Here is a 20,057-nt window from a genome sequence, read left to right on the forward strand (position 1 = left end):
GACCTGCGGGTCAGCAGCCGAGTACCTTAGCCACTAGACCACCGCAGCGGGGCTAGAAGCCATTTTTGCAAACTGTTTAATGGCGACGTTAGATATATTCTTGGTGCTGTTTACAGGCCACCAAATGCTTCCCTTGATGTTATTGCTAAGCTTGAAGATTACCTGCATTAATGTAAAATCCTAAGATAAACAAGTTATAGCGGGAGACTCAAATATGACCAATATGAATTGGGAAACATTTTCATCAAACCCATGTCAAGCTGTAGATGTTGAAATATGTGATATAGTGTTTAAATATGATCTCATGCAACTATAGTTACCGATTCAACCAGAGCAGAACAGGGGACGAAATCTAACCTAGGTGAGTGGCAATATTCATCTCTAGTCTTGTGAGTGGCAATATTAAAGGAAGTATGTCGTGCAGCGTCACCACTGGCACATCGAATCACAAGGTTGTGGTACTGACACAAAAAGAGAGTTGCACTTAATCAGCAGAGAATGGTGAAAAAAATCTCTAATTTCTCAAAAGCAGATGATGAATCAAAAATCGACGTTCTAACCTTTCAATATGATCATTTCAACGCAGGTAATTGTAGCGTTGAAGAACTGTGGGTTTGTCTTAAGAGAATAATTAAAGACTGCGGGCAGCGTTTCATTCCTTAAATTCAAAGAAAGCAGAAAATTCCCATCCCTGGATAACAAGACAGACACTACAGCTGAAGTGAAAGTTGAAATGGTTGAACAAATGTCGAATAAGGCAAACAGTTCTAATGTAATAACATTGATTTACAATATACGTGAAGAAATTAAAGATAAACTATTTGTGACAAAGAATAGTACTTTAATGAAAAGTTACCGGCATTTATTAGGACGTGCCCAAGAAAATTTCAGAAAGAGGTCAGTCCAGGAACGTGTTCTTTCGACAAATTTCTTTTAGATGAAAAATTAAAAAAGTGACGACAAAGCTGCCTGTGCGGCCTTTAATAACTACTTTAACAGTGTCTATAAAAGAGATAATAATCATCTCCTTTCTCTAGATGCAAATCTACCTCTAATATTGGATGTGACCATTTCTGAAGAGGGTATCTTTATATTGTTGTTGATTATGGATGTAAAAAAATTTGTTCAATCAGATGAGATACCAAATGATTTGTTGAAACGAAACACTGAGTGGTGTACAATATATTTATGTGTATTTTACACTAGGTCTCTGAATGAAGGTGTGCTCTCTGAAGACTGGAAAATTGCCCGTATTAAGCATTTACATAAAGCAAGTGATAAAACTCAAATAACTATCGACCAGTTTCGCTAACTTCTACAGCTTGTAAAATTTTACAGCTCATAGTCTATAAACACATTATTACAATTCTTGAACAACACAAAGTTCTTACAAAAGCAGATCACAGTTTTTGACGTGGATATTCAACCACTACACAGCTGGTTAAAACCATCCAGAATTTGTCTACAGCACTAAATGAAGGTGAGCAGCTGGATGTAATTTTTATGAATTTTCAAAAGTCCCTCTATAAGGTATCGCATATAAAATTACCTTTTAAACTACAATGTATTTTGGGAAATTCGAAACTGACATCGTGGATATAAGCATATTTTCAAAACATACAGCAGTGTGTTGCACTTAATGACAGCAATTTTAGTAAACTTTCTGTGCATTCCGGCATACGTCAAGGCTTGGTCCTCGGACTTTTTTGACATATTTCATTCATAAATGACATAATCACTGATCTTTCCGTAAATTTAAAGCTTTATGTTGATGTCCACGAGTGTTGAAGATTGGGCGAGTTGGTTCGTCGTACTTGAACGTGGATATAAGCATATTTTCAAAACATACAGCAGTGTGTTGCACTTAATGACAGCAATTTTAGTAAACTTCCTGTGCATTCCGGCATGCGTCAAGGCTTGGTCCTCGGACCTTTTTGACATATTTCATTCATAAATGACACAATCACTGATCTTTCCGTAAATTTAAAGCTTTATGTTGATGTCCACGAGTGTTGAAGATTGGGCGAGTTGGTTCGTCGTACTTGAACTGGTATAGCGCATTATGGGGAAGAAACGGCTGAGCAGACCGACACAAGAGGACAGAGCGCTACCGTTTCAGCCGTTTCTTCTTCCCCATATTGCGCTATACCAGTTCAAGTTTATGTTGATGATTGTGTGTAATACACGAAGGTATCATCTGTTGGGGATCAGGTTAACCTGGATAATCAATTTAACAATGTAGTTCCTTGGTGCCAGGAATGGCACCAAGGAACTACATGGTTAAATTGATTGTCCAAGTTCTTAATGTTCTTGGTGCCAGGAATGGCACCAAGAACACCGCATGCTTGAGATTTCTGGAGCCCTGAACATCTGCGATCTTCATATACATATCGTAGTTGTAGGACGTTAAAACTCAACAATTACTAGTCAGAGTATGCGCAACACGTACTTGAACTGGTATAGCGCATTACGGGGAAGAAGAAACGGCCGAGCAGACCGACACAAAAGAACAGAGCGCTAACTTACAACTGAGCTTTATTGTCAAACTGCATCAAATATGTAGACCGGCGCAAGCATACAAAACCACCCTAACGCACTGAAAAGATTACACACAACATCACACCGTCACATATCACAGATTCATAGGCGGTTATCCTGATTAAGGAAGGCCACTTCATGTTCAGATAAAACCAAGGAAGGGGCGCTAATACACGTGATGCCAGCTCTTGCTATACAATGCGCTTCTATCATTTCCCGAGTTAATTGTGACGGGTGCTTTTTTTACCACTTCACATTGATCAAACATGGGGGAACCTCCACAATCGCGGCAACGAATATCAATGTGGCCCTGGATTGCTTTGTGAACATTATAAGGGTGCTCTTTTAGCCTTTCATTAAGGCAGCGCCCCGTTTGGCCGAAATACCACTTACCACATGAGAGTGGAATCGCGTTAACAACCCCCGCTACACACGGCACAAACCGAGTTTTGTGCTTGGTTGAGCAACCAGTGGTACGTTGTTTGAGAGGATTGACTGCTTTGCAAAGCCGCTGTAACTTATCCGTTGCTGAAAACACAACTTTGATGCTGCATTTCTCCCCTATCTTTTTTAGCCGGTGGGAAATGTCATGTACGTAGGGTAAAACTGATTGATATGTGGGGTTTAACGTCCCAAAACCACTATATGATTATGAGAGACGCCGTAGTGGAGGGCTCCGGAAATTTTGACCACCTGGGGTTCTTTAACGTGCACCCAAATCTGAGCACACGGGCCTACAACATTTCCGCCTCCATCGGAAATGCAGCCGCCGCAGCCGGGATTTGAACCCGCGCCCTGCGGATCAGCAGCCGAGTACCTTAGCCACTAGACCACCGCGGCGGGGCACGTAGGGTAAAACTACGGGTCTTTTTCGGTCGTTAGATTCCGGCTGAACCTCGAAGTTGCAGCCTTTCTTTATCTGTTTTAATAGCTTTTCAGCTATAGATGCCAGTCGGATAGCTGGGTACCCAGCACTCAAAAGCCGTTAAGCTTGAGCTGCAAAGCTGCGCTGCATGACATGATCACACGATTTTCCTAAGAGGATTGATGAGACCAAGATTTGTGATGCTTCGTTTAACTAACTTGGAATGGGAAGAGTCATAAGGTAAAAGAGGTTTTCCATTTCTAGGTTCAAATAGCCAGCACACATGGTCCGGTGAAAGAATTAAATTCAAATCTAAAAAGCGTAAGCTGTTGTCAACTGGCATCTCATGAGTCAATAAAAGCGGTTTAAAACATTCATTAAAAGTCATTACAATACCGTCGGTTAGGTGCTGGCAGGCAGCGTCGCTGCACTCGATGAAAATTAAAAAGTCGTCTACGTAACGAATATTTTGGTCACAATATTTTGGTCAAGCATGCTCATCAGCAACCGGTCATGATATGCAAGGTATTTGTCACTAAGGATCGGGGATTAGTGGCATATACCTTGCATATCATACTATCACAGTAAAAATTTTTACACCCAGAAGGGTGTAAATCAGCTTGTCCCGTGGACGACACCCTAAGGGTGTTAATTCAGCACCTTCCAAAAAGGGTGCTTTACCATGCACCCTTAAAATAGTATGTACATGTAAAAAACTGTAGGGTGTTAAAAAAACACCCTTAAGGAAGGGTGCCTTCGATGTCCATCACTTTTTAGCACCCTCTGAGGAGGGTGCGAGAAGGGTGCACAAGGGTGTTGAGTGCCCATGGCAGGGGTTGCAGTATTCTTTTAGACAGCACTAATAGATATCAGCATGCACTGATTACACACTACTTGAAGAAAGTGGTCCTGATTATCGATGGTGCGCCACCTGTCGAGCTCCATTCATTGCGTGTGGGCAAAAATATAAACGCGTACAATCGTGTATGAACTTGTGCTGTATCTACGTATACTTCACAGTATATGCATAATGCGCGTTACAGAAAATGAAGCTTTGCTGCCCTTGCATATTGCGTTTATTTAATAGGCAAATAAAACAAACTTTTCTTCTGCCACACAACTTTTTCACCAGACATACGTTCACGTATACGTACAATACACATGCAACACCTCAAATGTCTATTATATTTTTTCAGTTTCACTTTATTGACAATTCTTTGCAACATACAATTACACTGGTTTTAGTTTAGTATACTGCTTCAAGTACATAGAGACTACAAGTGAAATACACGCTAATATATCCCTATAATTCTTTCAAGTATCTGCAATCCCAGTGGTTTCCAGTTTAATACTCTTTCATGTACACAATCGGTTAATAGGAATGAAATACAGGCAAATATATACTTATGATTATTCCAAATATATACAATCACCATGATTTCACTATATACGCCTTCATGTACACAATTGTTCCCAAGAAGTGATGCACACAAAAATATATATGGATAGTGTTTTCAAATGTATACAATCACAGTGGTTTAAGCTTTGTATTCCTAGATGTATAACATTTCGTTATGAGAAATGATGTACATGCAAACATATACGGGTTTTCGCACATATAACTTTAGCGAATACTTAGGGAACCAATACAATGATCGGAAACACAATAAGCTAAAAACGAACACAAAACTGAGTCAGGACACACAAAAAACAAAAGAGGTAATGCATAATTATGGCTAATGACACAGCTGGGTCACTTTATGCCAAATGTCCCAGCCATTTTGGCAACCATCTCAAACGTATTCGAAAAACTTGTGCTGCATTGAAAATAGTGAACTTCTGGAATATTTAGGAGAAGAAAAATATTTGGTCATGTGGCTGCCTTCTGAACTTCCTGGAATGCCGTGTAGGTGTTGTGTGTGAAAAATTTTATTTTAAAAGCACCGCTCCTTCTTTCCATACGAAACTCGGTCTACGTGTTACGTAACAAGAGCTTAATTTGGGAGTGTTGGTTCTTCCTCGTTGTGTGCTAGTCACAGCGCGACAACTTTAGGAAGAGACAGAAAGGACAGAAAAGAGCACAGACTGTCAACTGAATTTGATGAACGTGCTACGAGCACTTTTATACGGAGTACAAGAACCGTGTTCATGCGCGACGACACGTGCGAGCACTACAAAATAATCTTAACTGTGAAAAGAATACTCCCTCTCCGAAAGGATAAGTGAACGTGTAGTGATGCACTGATCATTGGTTTACCTGATAAAAATACTTCTACAAACGTTAAATTGGCATTAAGTAAACCTATTCTCGTGACGAATGAGCAAGATTGACTATTCCTGTTGCTGTTTAGTACACACACTTTTGAAAGCTTGCAAGGGGTGGAAAACAACACGCCGATATCATATCTTCTGGCTATTTTTTTAATTGTGAGACACGCGATGTGGTATAACATGCAAAGGTTTTGGTCATTGTTTTTTGTTGGTCCTGTCTTCTTTAACTTTACTTTCTGCAGGAGGGTTTTGAAAACGGGTGTGATGATTCTGTTGGGATACCCAGCATCTTTTAGTCTTTTAATCTGGTTTTTAAGCCTGACCTCACCCTTGTGCTAACATGACTTCTGAAGGGTGGTCTGAATCCATGTGGTATCAATTTCTCTTTCTACTAATTTTGAACGCCCACTATCAAAAGGCAGAACATTCTTAGCACTCCTGCGCTGATAGCACCAGCCAATACCCCAACAGTATCATCACACTTGTTTGTGAAACCCTCCTGCAGAAAGTAAAGTTAAAGGAAACAGGACCAAAAGAAAAAGAGAATGACCAATCACCTTTGCATGTCACACGGTACTACGTACATAAGGTGTCTCACAATTTTAGGAAAAGAGCCAGCAGATATGACATTGTTGTTTTCCACCCCTTGCAAGCTTTCCAAAGTGCATGTACTTACAGCAACAGGAATAGTCAATCTTGCACCATTCGTCACTAGAATAGGTTTACTGAATGCCAATCTAATGTGTATGAGATACCGCTAGCACGTGGAAAAGTAAACATAAGACAAACTGGGCAATGCTTCAATGATCAAGCAAGACAGCATGCTTTAAATGTTAAGAAGGGCTATAGTAGTCTCATGGCCGGACACCGTAAAGAATGTAAGTATAGTCCTAGGTTTCATAAAACACGGTTTTTGAAAAAAAAGCAAGCAGAAAAATGAGAGATTTTAGAACTCTTTATCAGGAAGGCCAAGGATCAATGCATCAGTACAACTTCACTTATCTTTTCCGAAAAAGAGTATTCTTTTCTCGGTTAAAATTATTTTGTCATGGTCACACATGTGTTGTTGCAGATGAGCCCTGGTTTTGTGCTCAGTATAAAAACGCTCGTAGCACCTTCAATAAAATTCAGTTGACAGCGCTCTTTCCTGTCTTTTTTGCGATAAGATTTTTATTACAGAAAGAATTTCATTTTCTTACAGTTTAGGTATAATGATGAGTTTTCATTGTATCACAACATGGAGCAAATTGCATCTCGATACGGACAAAAATCACGATTTTGTGAAATTCGTGATATTTTCTCGTATATTTCAGCAGCTTGAGAGGTATAAAGATATTTTTTCCTCAAAATATACCTTCTGTGGAGTAAGTATTCACTGCTCAGATATTCATACAAAGTGCAATATTGCAATAAAAAATGCAAACATAACACATTTTGGCTTTATTCTAGGAAGCGAATGTGGCTAAAAATTGCACTATTATTATTGAGCTTCAAATACCTTACGGAAGCACATTTACTTAACAGGTAGACCGAATTTGCTTTAGAAAAAATAAGCGGTAGTTTTAAAACAAAATTTTCCACAAACAGCACACAGACGGCATTATGCCAGGAAGTTATAAGCCAGCCACATGAACAAAACTTTTTTTCTCGCTGAAAATTCTATCAGTTCACTGTTTTCAATGCAGTAAGTCAGCACATTTTTTTTCAGATATAATTCAGATGGTCGTCAAAGTGGCTGGGACGTTTGGCACGGAATGGCCCAGCTATATTTAGGCAAAATAACTTACACAAATAACAATATTTGTTCATCTACCATGACCACACTAGAAAAAGTTGTTCAGGCATTCTGACACTAAAATTTTCAGTGTCGTACTGCCTGAACAACTTCTTTGATAAACTCCAAACTAACGCCGAAAAAAAGCCGCTCAATCACGGTGGTTGTTAAAGGCCTTGCGGCCGTAGACAATGTTGAAAATAAAAAAAATCAACTCATCAGTGCTGTCACTCCTTCTTCGTCATTACTGACACGGAAGATATTTCGGTTATCGATGTGGAGGTTAAGGAAGTAGGCTTGTTCTAGGCTGGGGCCGGGGTAGACTACGCAGGACGTCAGCGGCACCCTCTCATCCTGTAATAAGAGCAAATATGACTTCCCATAAAAGGATGTTCGTGCTGTTCTGGCAGCACCATATATAAAGAATGTGTAGTGTGTATCCTTCGAAATGGCGTGTAATTGACATTACACTGAACTCGAAGCATACAACCCATACATTCCAATAATTTCGTATGATAAAGATAAGAGTTTTCCAGCATACAGCAAATTCCCGAAATGAGGTGAAGTGTAAGACTACAGCTCAAAAATGGCACTTACGAAAGCCTTAACTCACCTAAGAATCAAATTCCTTCTAGGGTAGTGAGCCAGTGTGAAAAACAATTCTTAAAGTACAACGTTCAGAACATGTAGCATTAATCAAAATGCACAAGAAACTTACCTCTTCATGTACAAACAGTGAAAACATCTCTGCTTTCTCTTTTACATGAGAACAAATGATCTTGGGCGTGGCACTAGCGAAGAGGTCTGCAAAAAAAAAGTAAAAGATTGACAGACTTCAATCACGCCTCTAACAATCTGAGGAATTGTTACAAGTCACCAATCAGTGCAATTCTGATTGCCTCTATAAGGGCATCAAAAATGAACAATTTTCTCGTTCTTTCTACCCTCACAAGCCGCTGCGTCAATGGAATCTAATCCAAATTTGACGCTGTGCTTCCTATTTGCCTGCTTTCTAGACGTAGGGCTGCGAACATGTGTTTTGTGCACCTAATCTAGCACAGAAATTCGTCATCTATAATTCAATCATCTTAATTCATTGTAATTTGATAAAAGGTGTGATAGCTCGTCCAGTTTTTAAAGAGTTGCGGGCCTGCAATAGGCACTGCCTAGCACGTATGAAAGTATTCCTTTAAAAAAATTTTTCAAAGCTTGCTTTCAGAAAAAGCGTCTGGCATATTTCGACAACCAAGCCCATCCATCCTCTGATGGCAATCAGGGGCACGCTATTAGCGATTATTGACCACGGGATTTACAAACTAACCCATGCCTAAATATTCAGTTAAACACAATCAAGCAAGTAGGAGCGCTCGAACGACACCAACGCGCGCTGACGCCGTCTACGTTGCAGCAGCCATGGCTTATGCTTGAGGTACCGCACATAGCTCCCACAGTCACGTATACTCTCTCGATTCTGTTATAACGCCGAACGTTATCGCAGACGAAAGGCAAAGCACGAAAACAGCAAACAGAAACGAGGGAAAACAACGCACGGCGATGGCCACGACAACGCGCCTTTGGAAGTCTGCTAGATCTTTTCCTGTTGCTGGTGACACTTGTCCTAAATAGCTTAAAAGACCGAGGCGCACGTGCTGGGAGCATCGCGGCATATCAGCACCTCCAACTATACCGTCTTTAAGCAAAAAAAAGCCATTTCGCACAGTGCGCCTCTGTACATAATTTTTTTCTTTTTCTTTCTTTTTTACGCTTACACCTACAGAAGCACGTTGCACATTTGAGTATTAATAGAAATGTTATTACGATGTAGCCCAAAGCACATCTTAAAACAATATCAATCACTTTGTGCAGTGTAGAGACAATGTGCGATCAGCAACTAATCGCGCCCTTGTTAAGTGATCACATCACTCACTGTATGAGTGATGCAGGCACTTACACAGCATCGCGCATAGCAGTGTGAACTCGTTAAGTCACACGTTTATTCGGGCATCTGCAACAGGCCCGCGAACGCATGCTGTTGCAAATGGCTGGCAGCCTACTTCGGCAGAGCTGCTGCAGGCGCCCAGCTAGCGCTGTATGATTACTACCTACGAAAATAGCACACTCACCGTTCACAGGCCCACGTTGTCCGTGTCCACCACTCCATGAATATTCCTTAATCCGAGCGTCACTTCGAACACGGTGTCATGCGTGACCACCATTGAGTATGCGCCTGTTCGCTAGAACACACACAGCGACCAAGACCCCAGACCAACGCAACGCATTTGAAAGACGGATCAGACAGAGAGAGAGCAACGTTGAGAAACAGAAGGAGGAGGCACTGGCGGTGGCGCCGCAGCTGTTGACGCAGGTGTTCGGTGACGCAACTATTCGCTTATCTACGCCACCGTTGTGGGAGCAACGCTGGCCGGGGTGGGCGGGGGGGGGGGTGGAGCAGGAAACCCGCCAAGACGGCGCCGAAAGGCAAACGCTATGGCGCATACGGCGGACGGCCGTTCGACGCGGAATGACTCCTTGTAAATGGCAACTCTCCTTCCAGCCAGTCGCGCAGCGACGCAGGTTATTTACCAGCCTCGGTTTCTTTGAGTATCTTGACGGAATGCGATTGCAGTGGGCGAAAAATAGTGAAGCAAAACTTGCGGAAAACAAAGTGCACCATGGAATGGCCAGAAACAATAATTATTTCGTCCTCGGTGGCATTAGCGGGAGAGCATCGCTACACCTTTTTCCAGAGGAATTTCATTTCGCATTGTCTGTGTCTGGCTATTCCGCGTACGGTGCCGCAAACACTGAATGCGTAGTCGAAGCTGGAACAAATTAATCCACAGTCGCGGATGTTTAGAAGGCTTGTCACGCACCACGAACCGTGTCGAGGTTGTTATAACAAACTTTTTGCTGACCACATGATCAGCACATAATTCCATATGGTTGCCCAATGAGCTAGCTAAGCACCTGTAGCAAAGGCAGGGCACGTTCTTGTTAAACGTTGTTAATATAAACGATGATTGTGCTTAAGTGCAGTGACAGCTTTCCGTGTGAATTGGTCATAACCCACGTTTTCGCGCGTAGAAGCGCCTCAGCGGACCTAATCAGCTACCACAGCAAGTTCGTAAGCAATGATGAGGTACGAAAATGTGCAGCAGTTTTACATGTACTGAATAGTCCGTGTACAGTGCGTTGACCACCGTCATTTCTTAAGCCACCTCCCATATAGACTCCCAGTCTGAACAGGTGTGGGACCTTAAACACTAAGAAGCAGTGCCCCCCCCACGCACACACACACGAAATTTGAGGGCGCACGGGCTGATACACACGCATACTTATTCACAAACGCACACACATACACGTATACACACATACGGCAACACACACACGCGACCGTAAACGCACGCATGCATGGGCGTACACATGTGCACAGGCACGCTTAACACAAGCACGGACTCGCACATACACGCGCACGCACACATGCACGGGTGTAGACACAATCGCGCTTACACGCGAACACATGCGCAGGCTCACGCACACACACCCATACTCGGGCGAACATTATGTTCCTGTATATAATCCACAGCCAACATGTAGCTTATAACCAACGCTAAAGTGAGCTTTCGTAACGTGGATTGCAGTTAATTGCCATTATAGATGAAACGCGATTTGCTTCTGCTGGCATTCTGCTGTATTCGGAGAGCACCATCACACATTCTAAGTCTAGGCCGTCATTTAACGCAAGGTCCACATACTCGTGCAGTAGCTACGTTGCTCGGCCGCCAATCCGAAGGTCGCGGGTTCGATACCCGCCGTGGCAGTCGAATTCAGATGGAGGCGAAAAGGTAGAAGCCTGTGCACTGTGCGATATCAGCGCCCATTAAAGAACACCAAATGGTCAAAATCTCTAGAGCTTTCCACTACGACGACCCTCATAATCATATCGAGGTTTTTGAGACGTGAAATCTCAAGTATTTTAATTATGTGTTCTTCTTATGCTGCATATTCCATCTGATGAATCGTCACCTACACCCTTCTCAGGCACAAAAGCACCCTTAGAGCCTATTTGAGGGTGCTATCGAGGCAAGCACCCAAACAAATGGGTGCTTTTTTTTCAATCGACCATTTATGGGTTTTAAAGGGTGTTGCAAAAAGTGCTTTCTCGTAAAAGCACCCTTTTTACACCCTTTTGGGTGTAAAAATTTTTATTGTGCTAGTGAATATCTTGTATCGTATCGCGAGGCAATTTCAAAGTATATTTGCCCAGCCCTGCTTTTAAAAACATCCACTATACTTTCCATGGCATCATTGTTAGTTCCCATTAACATCCAGCGTCAAGTAGTGATATATGACTCAAGAGGACCACTCCAGCTTCACTTTGTTACGGGTCTTTTTTGTCCCGTTCACGCGAGAAGCCGCGCCATGAATGTGCATTAGAAACTGGTTCTTAGTGTCAACATCGGTTACGGGCAGCATAAAAAGCGTGCTATCCCGCGTCTGCCAACATGCGCGCAACATCTTCAGATTGTCTGGTGCTCAAAAGGGTGTCTCAATGATCACCAGACAGCTGGCGGGGTCAAAACATCCGCATGCACTGACTAACGCGTCGAAAACCCTTAGCAATGGAGGGCACTCGTTAGGCTTGTTCGGTATTTTATGTGAAAATATTACAAAAATCGGCTCTGAATGTGCAATAATAGAAGTTTAAAGTAGCCAGAAAGTAGCAATGGCTCAAGCCTGAAATTTTCGTCGCCAGACGGAGTCGTAGTGTAGCCAAACAGTCAAGTAGCCACAATGGGCTACCCGGAGCGGAGCCGCGATGCGCCACAAATATCTGCTTAAGCAGCCGAAATGAACGCCACTGAGGAACAAGCTAGAGGCACAATAAACTGTCAAGGCAAAATTTTGTACGCAGAGCTTTCGTTGCAAAGGTCACCTGCGTAGCCAGGTGACTGGCAGGGGGTTTACCCCATCTAAGAACTTTTTGTACGGGTATGCATACACATACAAAACCCACGCGTGAACATGCGTAAAGTGCAGTTTTGCCCTACAGTCACTTCGAAAAAACTTCTGGCAATACTACAGGTGAAGGCAAATTGGGCGCAATGCATCTTCTTTACGGACGCCATCTGCGCATGCGCATCAGAAATGCTTCAACGGTGCCACCCCGAAACATTTTTGGTTGCTCGTGGCCTTCGAAATCTGCCAGCGCACCACCTCGGAGGCAATGGGTGCAAAGGAACGCACAAGCTTCCACGCTGTCGCATCGACCGGAAACACAGAATCACACGAGCATCTAAATTATTGGATGGCTGAACCGCGGAAGTTATGGTGGTGTGCTTTAAACCAGTGTCCATTATGTAAAATGTAGTTCTCGTTCTTTGTGTTACTGAATGCGCACGTAAGTTTTACCACTGGTTTCACGAACACTTGTGAAGAGGGTATAGAAAGCATTTGGAGCCCAGTTTCCGCGAACAGCTGAGGCGAGTTGTCACTTTTCACAAGCTCCGCGGCCGGGGAGAATGTCTTCTACAGGCGGAGCATTCTTTGATAAGAAAAACAACGTGTGCTTTCAACTGGTACTCAAATGCGATGGCCCCAATCTGCGTTCGCCTTGCGCCACGTCCGCCTCTCATCGCCTGACTGATTCCGGTCGGCCAGGCGTAGCCCCACGTCCGCCGTGTCCCGATAGACATCCTTCCACGGAGTAAAGTCGCATTTTGATGAGTGCGCCTTCAATGCGCGTCCTTCAACAAACTAATCGTCAAGAAAGAATATGTAAAAACTCATCAAAAGGGTTATGAACAGCTTTTTCAAGTAATCATCTAATGACCTCAAAGAAATGATTTCTTAGTAACGCTAAATAGGGAATAACAACGTGACCATTAAAGTAATTATATAATTCTTTAGATAGATGCCCACAACATATAATTCTGTTGTGGGCATCTAGAGGGACTAGTATAAAAGGTTTCCTACGTGAGGTTGTATCCGCTTTTTGAATTCTTGAGCCCATGTCTTTCATTAAAGTGTCTCAGTCAAACTCAAGCAATTGTATACTGAGATGCATACTGGCCGTAACTCTGCCATAACGATTCATAGGTCAAAGTATTCTGTATAAAGAAGCGCAGATGTTTTGAAAAACTGGGGACCCTTAAACTTCTCCTCAGTTGAACGTGATAGCGAACTTTGTTGCTAGTGTGTACTTCAAACAGGGTATAAAATCTTTTCGAGCTTGCTATGCAGCCAGTGCGTGGCTTTAAAAATGCACTAGCGTGTGAGCCTTTCGTAGTAAGTGACTGGCTGTAAACTATGAAGTCATTATGATTTTCCCATGATCTGACACCCGATGGCAATGTACGCTTGTACCAAGCATTATTACGGCAATATTTCATGTAATATTGTGAAGCATGTATACATAACGCGTGTGTTTGCAAAGCATGAAGGTTGTTTTCACAGCACTTCCAAGCAGAAGAAGTTATTTTCAGAAACTGCTGGTATTGTGTCTGGCTCTTTTTTTGTCATCGTTTTGCCCTGAATCAATAATAAACCACTCAATCAGAGCCCTAAACAGAGCAGCTGGGGTTGTTCAATAAGCTAGCATTACACGTGTTTCATTACAAAGGGGTATAAATGTTGGTTTTTAACGGCCGGAAACAATCATATGATCATCAGAGACACTGTAGGGGGAAGGTGCAAAAATTCTGACCACCTGAAGTTCAATAATGTCCACATAAATCTAAGGACCTAGGACTCAAGCATTTTTTTGTTATTGATAATGTGTTAATTTAATTACAAAGTGAATCTTACTAACAATTGCATTTCTCTGCACTACAATACTAACTTCACTAAGATCATAACCTGTCAGAGTGATAGCGAACAGGACAAGAGTTCACTTCTAATGTTTTGAATTTCTTCACTATCATATATTCTTCACCCTCTGTACTTTAAGGGAAAAGTTTACAAGGGACTGCTTAAGAGCATCTCAATTTTGCACTTGTTTAATGTTTTGCTAGAAGGTTTTCACTGATACTGTCAAGTGTGAGTCAGTGGTAAAACGTTGATTTTTATGCATACGAAAAACCTAATGGACTTTTCTGTATCCTTTTTAGGACAGCATTTATGAGAAAGCAGCAGGAGTTGCTCACCCACCTGTTTTTGTAGAAGACAGTATATTACGGGAACACTCCTCTGTGCCTCGCTGTACACAAACTCGAACATATATTACATCTTGCAACATTTGGGATAATACTCTCACTGTGTTTTGTTAGACACGCAGAGTGTTATGCAGCCTACTGCATGGAACCTGTCCAATGCCGTGTCCGTTTGAGAATTTCGCATTGTTAGAAACGACACTCTAGGTAGGACTGGCTTTATACAGCAAACTTATTCCTAAGATGAACAGTTGGGTGAGTTGATGAGTGATAAGAGTTGAAAAAAGAGTGGAATAGAGGCCCATGTCATAGTGAAATGAGGATGAAATGCACAGAACAATGTGCTACTAGAAAGGGAAGTGTGATGCCAACCACAAAAAGATACACACATACAGTACGAACAAGTTACAAGATTCAAGTATTATGCAGTCGTAGAATGAGTACGAACGTGACTAAAATAACCGTACACGTGGTAAGCTTCAGCTTATAGTACTGCATTGCCCTGTTCTCTTCATTTCTATTTCTATGGTGGTTTGTTATCGACCTTTTTTAACTATGGACTGAAGTCCTAACTGCTTTAGACTCTGTATTCATTTGTGGTCAAATTAGTTTAAACCTAATGGCATACCAAGCTCTAGGACATAATATGCTTACCACCACCTGCTATACATAGGAATATTTAAATTTCCGGTCTGTGATTGCCTAATTTCAAGTTGACTGTGCAGCCCAGGTACTTGGATCAATTTAATGTGGTAATTATTCATAAGCCATGAAGTTAGGAATTAAAGATGAAGAACTTATTAGGTTTCAGATGACAGTGGCAAGCATGGAAACATTGTAAACATGTCTGTGGTAATTACGTACAAATAAAGCATTGATGTATTACAGCTGTGTGATAATGCTGACAAGTTTCCAGGTATAGCTAATTCCAGAAAATTACAATCTTTTTTAAATGTGTGTGAGCAAACATGTGAAGCCGTATATGACTGCAATGTTGTTATTTTGTTGGCATGACTGAACACTATTATAAATTTTGGTAAGCAGATGAACAACCAGCTCTTCAGCTCGCATTTGAATTTTTATGCAAAAAACTGAACTTATGATCATACCACACAAGTTTTCATGGCATAGGTCAAACTAATGCAAGAAAAAAACTCCAAAATACCTACCTTGATGGTTGCATCTTACATGAAAGTAAACTTATCTTTATTGTACTAATTCGCTAACTTTTACGTGCAGACTGACACCAAGTTTCTTGTACATTCCATTTCTTTAGATTGTGCTTATATTCTTTGGATGGTGCACTGTGAAGTACACATGTTAGTATGTGTTATGTTGAGGTTTTTGCTCTGGTTTCGTCTTGCTATACTACGGAGAATAATATATGGTGCTTGGGACGTGCTGTGTATGTTCCTAGTGTTTTGTATTAGGCATACGTACTGTACGAAAATATGTAAATATACGTATGCTTAAACTGACATGAGAACTGATGCTGTTACGGTTACAATATAATATTTCGAACACAGTATCTTTATTCATTTGAGGTATGCAATAACAACTGTTGAAATGCTGGTGGCTTCATTTTATGGCTTGTGCTTTTATTACCAAGAAAGTATAGCAGATGTTTTACTCTTCAGAGTTATTGTGGAAGATAAATAGGTGACAGGAAAACAGGCAGAAAGTTTTCGCTATATTCATGCATACATTAGTGGGTGCTTAATCAATGGTATGTCAGCACAGAGTTAAGAAAACATTAGAATTTAATCAACCAAAGGAACAAGCAGGATTTCGAACAGGCTACTCAACAATCCACCACATTCATATTATCAATCAGGCAATAGAGAAATGCTCAGAATATAACCAACCACTATACATAGCCTTCATAGATTACGAGAAGGCGTTTGATTTAGTATAAATATCAGCAGTCATGCAGACACTGCGGAATCAGGGCGACGATGAAGCATATATAAACATCCCGGAAGAAATATGCAGGGGATCAACTGCTGCCATAGTGCTTCATAAAGAAAGCAACAGAATTCCAATCAAGAATGGTGTAAGGCAGAGGGATACAATCTCACCAATGCTATTTACTGCGTGCTTACAGGAGGCTTTCAGAGGCCTAGAATGGGAGCAGTTAGAGATAAGAGTTAATGAAGAGTACCTTAGTAACCTGCGCTTCACCGATGACATTGCATTGCTGAGTAACTCAGGGGACGAATTGCAACTCAAGATTACGGAGTTAGACAAGGAGAGCAGAAAGGTGGGTCTTTAAATTAATCTGCAGAAAACGAAGGTAATGTACAACAACCTCGGAAGAGAGCAGCGCTTTGAGATAGGTAATAGTCCACTTCAAGTTGTAAAAAACCTATGTCTACTTAGGGTAGGTAATAAACGCGGAGCCGAATCACGAGATTGAAGTAACTAGAAGAATAAGAATAGGGTGGAGCACATTTGGCAAGCACACTCAAATTATGACAGGTAGATTGCCACTATCCCTCAAGAGGAAGGTATATAACAGCTGTATCTCGCCCGTACTTAGCTACGGAGCAGAAACCTGGAGACTTACAAAGAGAGTTCAGCTTAAATTGAGGACGACGCAATGAGCAATGAAAAGAAAAATGGTAGGTGTCACCTTAAGAGACAAAAAGAGAGCAGAGTGGATTAGGGAACAAACGAGGGCTAAGGATATAATAGTTGAAATCAAGAAGAGCCAATGGACATGGGCCGGGCATGTAGCGCATAGACAGGACAACCACTGGTCATTAAGGGTAACTAACTGGATTTACAGAGAAGGCAAGAGAGTTAGGGGGAGACAGAAGGTTAGGAGGGCAGATGAGATTTAAAAGTTTGCGGGTATAAATTGGCGGCAGGCACAGGACTGGGTTAACTGGCGGAACATGGGAGAGGCCTTTGTCCTGCAGTGGACCTAGTCAGGCTGATGATGATGATGATGATAATGATGATGAATCAATGGTAGCATAATTGGAGTGGCGTGTTGCATAAAGTTTAACATAATATACAGGTGACGACACAATGTTACAATGAGTAGTATTTTCTAGTTTTTTGTCTATTTGCTGAACTCTTCGGAGTTTCTGTGTTATGTATACAAAACTCAGAATTGCAAGGAAGCCAACATGTCTTCTTCTGTGCGTGGTGTATACTAGCAATCAAAAACATTTTTTAATGAAGAACACTTTCGTAGTGGAAGACCATAACAATGCACTTGTTTTAACTCTTGCTACATAATCTCTGCAACAGGAGCGCCAACTACACGCGGTCGTTCGTGAGGCCAAAGTGCTTGTGAATTAACTTCATTATTTAGTGGGAGATTTGTCAACTAATAATTTGTGCTGGTTGTGCTTGACATTGGCATGCCTTAGGCATTTCGTTTACTGCATTTGTGTAATATTTAACAATAAAGGTTGATTAGTAAGATTGTGTGGAGTCAACGAGTGCTAAATCAACTAAATATGGAGTTTGGGTTAGAGAACCACTGTGTGCCACGCTAAAATCCAAGTTGCGAATAAGTGCTAATCGCGCGCGGATACAGGTTATAGCGCAGCTGCTCAGAAGGCAGGCGCTACTGCCCCTGCTTTTGGCTCGTGACAGTACGCGTGCAGTAAAGGCATTTAAAGTAGGCGTGTTAGTGTCATTGTATCGCCCAGAGGGAGGTGGTGCGAAGTTTGCTCCGTACATTGACTTAATAGGGAGGGTGGGCACCGCAACAAAACTTCGCCCCTCCCCTCTCCCACGGAATAGGAATCCGGTGCACGCTTATGGACATGTCCACGTGTAACGTTTCTTTTAATTTTTTATTTGCTATGGGAAACGGCGGCGGTGAAGAACGCACTGATGGCACATGAGAACAACGGACGATGGCACGTCCGCGCTCAGCGGCCACTTATAGTCAGTCGCGGCAGAGTCTTGGAATGATAAAGATGTGTTTAGCAGTGTTTCGTCCCCATCTCTGAGGATTCCGTGCGGCGGCAGTCCCAGACATCTATCTATTATGGAAACACAGGTAGTCTCGAACAGCTCAAAACATGCCACTGCCACGGGACGTGTGCAGGTCGAGGCAGAAATACCGAAAATCGCTCCGCAGCATACGCCCATGGAATGCACAGATGTTCGGCCTTCTGAAGATACGTTTTGTCTCGCTGGTATTCACGAATTTCGGGCGAGTGAAGCACTGTCGATGTATGGAGAAGAACTCAAGTGGGCACACGTTTACCATTTTTCTAGCGGCACGACACGACGAGCCGAATAGTTCGAAGCTGAAGATGTCCTGCATGCCACACTTCAGTTTGTGCACTGATCGTGCACAAGCGCTGATACATGCCGCTGCTACGAGAACAAAATCTTGACGTGTCGCCGACGTGTTAGTAGCCGCTCTGTACATATAATCACCCAGCTAAGCAATGCAAGGTAGTGTTGGCGCTGTGGTGTAATGATTATTGTGTTTGCTTTCAGTGCGTGTGGTCCCTAGTTCGACTCCTGTGTCCTGCGTACTTGTAAGCAAATGTTATGTTTGCGTGAAAATGCGGGGATGTACATTTTCTAATATGTTCTTGCGATGTGTAATAGCAATAAGTATCTCCGAAACACTAGTTTCGGGCCTGAAATATTCTTTTCTTTGCGAACGCGCGTAAAGGGTTTTTTAAGGCTTTCAAATAAAGCAGAATACTTCCACTGCACTCCATTCAAGCCCCCGAATTGGGTTAAATAAAAACACTAACGTTACCTCCTAAATTTCCTTTTTCTACTGCATTTACTTAGTAAACAAACCATTTTTAACGCCTTCTGCGAACAAAACCGGTCATGTATCTCAAAAATTAAGCAATTTTACCGGCAATACACAGTTAGCGAAGCTTCATTACTAAATTATAAATCAAATACGAGCAATATTTGTGAATGAATGAGTTTAACAAAGCAGGCTGGTCGCTAGAAAGATTCGAAGTGGACGGCTTTTACTTTAATAGGCACCGCCATCTTGTTCTTCGTACACTCATAAAACCTGTTTCGTAGGGGGTTTAGCGTAGAACCTTTATGGTGTTCAAACCAGGAAAAAAAACTCCACAGAAACTCTACAAAAACACCGGAAGGTACCTCGCAAGGCTGCATGATGTCTAAACTAGGAAAACAAAACTCCCCAGAGACCCTACAAAAACACCGCAAACAAGTATGTTACCGAAAACCTTAGCCTAAAGGGTGTTTCACTTATTACCTTTGGGGTGCACGCTGGAACACGCGCGAAAAACTCCCTAAAAGGCTATAACGTGTATAAAGTGAAGTGGCACTTAAATATTCTTGCTTGAAGTAGAGCTTACAGACTTGAAAACCATTTAACAAAGCGCTTTACCATAAGCGTCTACACGCACATAAATTTCAAGAAAACATATTAGAACGGTACACGTTTGAGATGGTGTCATTGAAACTACTTAGAAATACGTAGTACGGA

At 42.0% G+C, this 20,057-nt stretch overlaps 1 long non-coding RNA gene across 1 annotated transcript in view; it reads right to left on the reverse strand.

The window, feature by feature from the left end:
• Positions 1 to 7,724: 7,724 nt before the first annotated feature.
• Positions 7,725 to 20,057, reverse strand: part of LOC142777385 (uncharacterized) — a 41,442-nt gene continuing 29,109 nt past the window's right edge. Inside the window, exons 2-3 of the long non-coding RNA XR_012888064.1 lie at positions 8,167 to 8,252; positions 7,725 to 7,802 (exon numbers count right to left, since the gene is read on the reverse strand). This is a non-coding gene — a long non-coding RNA (uncharacterized LOC142777385). The remainder of the gene's footprint in view (positions 7,803 to 8,166; positions 8,253 to 20,057) is intronic.

This window comes from Rhipicephalus microplus, chromosome X (assembly GCF_043290135.1).
Source record: "Rhipicephalus microplus isolate Deutch F79 chromosome X, USDA_Rmic, whole genome shotgun sequence".
In the NCBI taxonomy this organism is placed as follows: Eukaryota; Metazoa; Arthropoda; class Arachnida; order Ixodida; family Ixodidae; genus Rhipicephalus; species Rhipicephalus microplus.